Raw genomic sequence first — 3,168 nt, 5'->3', positions numbered from 1 at the left:
CTCTTGGGAGACAGCAGGTCTACTAAGGGGGCTTTCTGGGGGCTGAGGCAGAACGGAGGAGGAGACTCAGGCTTCCACTGATTTTTCTCCCCACATCCTATTCCTCTCACTATGCCTAGGTCGAGGGCAGCAGGATCCTGGGGTCTTCATCCATTGTCAGCACTTCATGATGAAGCCAGGGACCTCTTCCAAGATCTGTGACAATCAGTCTATGGCCATGCTACCCTGAACAGGCCCGATTCCATCTCATCCTGGAAGCTAAGCAGGGTCGGGCCTGGTTAGTACTCAGATGGGAGACCACCTAGAAAGTCCAGGTGCTGTAGGCATAAAAAATAAAAAAATAAGGGAGTATAAGCTGACAAGGTCCTTGCAATCTGTGAGGTCAACCAAGGGTTGCCTCACCTAAAAAAAAATTAAAAATTAAAACTTAAAAAAAAAAAAAAGATCTGTGACAACCAGATTTTTGGGCTCTTCAGATATGAGTTGCTCATAGAGTGACACTGAGATGTAACTCATCCTGGCAATAGGGCTTCCGTCACTGTGCTTCTCTGGACTGCCCTGGTAGGCTTGCCAGGGGAGTTCTGGCTTCCCAGAGAGCCTCATAAAACAAGAATTTTATAGCCAGGGTCCCTGTTGCCCAGATAGAGAAAGTCAGACTGAGATCAAGTGGTCCCCATCAGTGGTGTGTGGCCAGAGAAAAAGCACCACTGAAGAGGTACTAAAGTGACAATCTGTCCACCTCTGCCACTCCCCGGCCCCGGCCCCAGACATAGGATGGTCCTGACCCTCTCCAGTGTCTTCACAGCTACTCGAGCAGACCTGCCCAGGTCATCCAGAGCTGACCTGAGGCTGCCAATAGGCAGAGGGAGTTTGAAGGTGAGAGGCTCCGTAAAGCCTCTAGAAAGCCCAGGTCACAGATACAACAGCGGTTGTTGCATCATCGAAGACACCAGCCCTTTGGCTGAACTGCGAGCCCATTTCCTGTCAATGTATGCTATGGGCTGCTATTAAGCAATAATGTGTCAGTTGGATCAGATGGGCCCCTTCAGTCACGATAACTTTTCCAGAGGTGTGGCCCATCGTCTAAGGCAGCTCGCCCACAGATGGGGCCAGCCGGGCCTTTTTGAGAAAGGCATAGCATTCCCAGCATCCAAGTCACTTCCAATTAGTATGACCAACTGGGTGCGCTGGCTGGGAAAGCTGGGACCCTGTATCCGAGGATCCTCCCTCGAGCCAAACAAAGGATAGTAGACGCTGAAACTGGTCCTGTCAGGTTCCATCAGGTGCCAACGTTCTCCAGGGGCAGGGCAGGCAGCCCGTCGCCTTGTTAACCAGCATCCAGCAGAAGCCAGAAATCCAAGGTTCTTACAAAGAGCATCAGCTTTATCTTCCCCAGTTGGGCGCAGCCCGCCATCTCATGTCCAGAGCCACCTTCCCTCTCATCTCTGAGGAAAAAGTGCCCCACGTGCTATCCAAGCTGCAGTGACCTTCTCCTCTGGGAACCAGGCCCCTGACATCTCCTCTCTCCAAGACCTTGTTCCAGTGTTTGGTTTTGTGATCCCATGTCTGTTCTTGTTCAGCCTGTAGGGTTAATTCCATCCTGCCAGGGACATATGGTGCCATGCTCCTGCCTCTATCGGCTAAGGACCGGCCTCTGCTCTGTCCCCTCACTCCACCAAAAGGGCTCTCATCAAGGCCATCAGCATCCTCTCTGCGGTGACAGAGCCATCTCAGTCCTCACTGCATTATCCTCTCACCACTTTGAAAGTTGTTGGTATGTCCCCATTCTTGATACCACCTTCCCCGTCCCCAACTTCCTCTAGCTGTGCCTTCCCTGATCCTTCTCAGGCCCCTCTTCCTCTGCCCTTGGCCTCGGCCCCTCTGTCCTCACTCCCCTCACACTCCCTGAACAAACACACTGGGCTGTGGCCTGGCATTCGTGACCATCTCAATGCCAGTGACTCCTAGTTCTCCCTCCTGAATTATGTCTTTACTGGACATCTCCCTGGGAACATGGCGATCTTGGCCAACTCACTTGCCCCAAACTGAACCAGCTCAACCCTGCTTTTCCTGCAAACCTGCTCCTTGTTGGATGCACTGATCGTTGTTATACTCCCCTGCCTCAGCCTGGCTCCTTCTCCCCTAGCACTCCCCATGGCAGCAAATAGCATCGCTGCTCTGGTAGGTGCTCACACCAGAAACCCAAGAGCTACCCCCATTTCTTCCCTTTTCACTTCTTCACCCTGCACAGACCTGTGGATTTTTCTTAAACCTCCTTTGTCCCGTCTGCCCTTCTCCCAATGGCCAAGGCCTGGGCTCCCTTTAGACCTCCCTCACCTTCCGGCCCCTCCCAGAGGGAGTTTTGCCTCTAACCAACACATGCCTAACTCTTCACCAGGGGAGACTGGGGTAAGGCTGGACCGTGGTTAAGGTCCTACGGTCTGTCTGGAGCAACACGAGACTTCAGTTGTTGGCTGTGTATCCAAAAGCCTCTCACCCAAGCAGACACAGTCCTGGAGGCATCTTTGCTGCCATGGACACACAAAGCTGCATCCTTAGGGACTTGCCTGGCGGGCGGAGGATGAGAATGAAGGTTTCCCAGCCATAAACCTTTATGGCTGTGTGCTGCCTACAGCAGGCAGCCCCATGGGGTGGAAAGCTCTGCTCTGACCACCCCACTCACAGGTTTCCCCTTGGGAGCATAACTCTCTCATTGTCCCTGACCCCAGCTCTCTGGATTCTGCCAACTGATGGTTTTAAAAATCCTGAACCACCTTCATCCAGCTACTAAATGTTCACTTCCTCGAAAAAGGTCATCTCCTTGCCTGTGCCCTCACTCTTGAGTTAGGGGTGTGGGGGCCCCCAGAGTGAAGTGAGACCCACCTCGACCTGAGAGGGGCTGCCCATGAAAATTCCCTGGTTTATCTCAGAGAAACTGCCTTGCTCAGAAAATACTCTCTGACATGGTGTGGAGGCCAGGGCACTCACTGCAGTTCTTCATTTTTTCTGTAGCAACTATCCCTAGAGGATGAGAAGTCCCACCATCTTATCGACTGCCATGACTGGCCCTGCAGAGTAAATGGACAGTGGCCTGAGGGGTGAGTGTGCGTGTGTCAAGAGGAAAGATGAAAAGGCAGGGTGAGTGTTCCCGAGGGGACCTGCAGGCTG

The 3,168-nt window shown here is 52.8% G+C and overlaps 1 pseudogene; it reads left to right on the top strand.

Moving 5' to 3' along the window:
* Positions 1-207: 207 nt before the first annotated feature.
* On the top strand, positions 208-326 carry LOC120594674 (uncharacterized; annotated as a pseudogene).
* The last annotated feature ends 2,842 nt before the right edge of the window (positions 327-3,168 follow it).

This window comes from Pteropus medius, unplaced genomic scaffold (assembly GCF_902729225.1).
Source record: "Pteropus medius unplaced genomic scaffold, Ma_sr-lr_union100, whole genome shotgun sequence".
Taxonomy (NCBI): Eukaryota; Metazoa; Chordata; class Mammalia; order Chiroptera; family Pteropodidae; genus Pteropus; species Pteropus medius.
The sequence above is the reverse complement of the archived record's forward strand: the minus strand, read 5'-3'. Positions and strand labels throughout refer to the sequence as shown.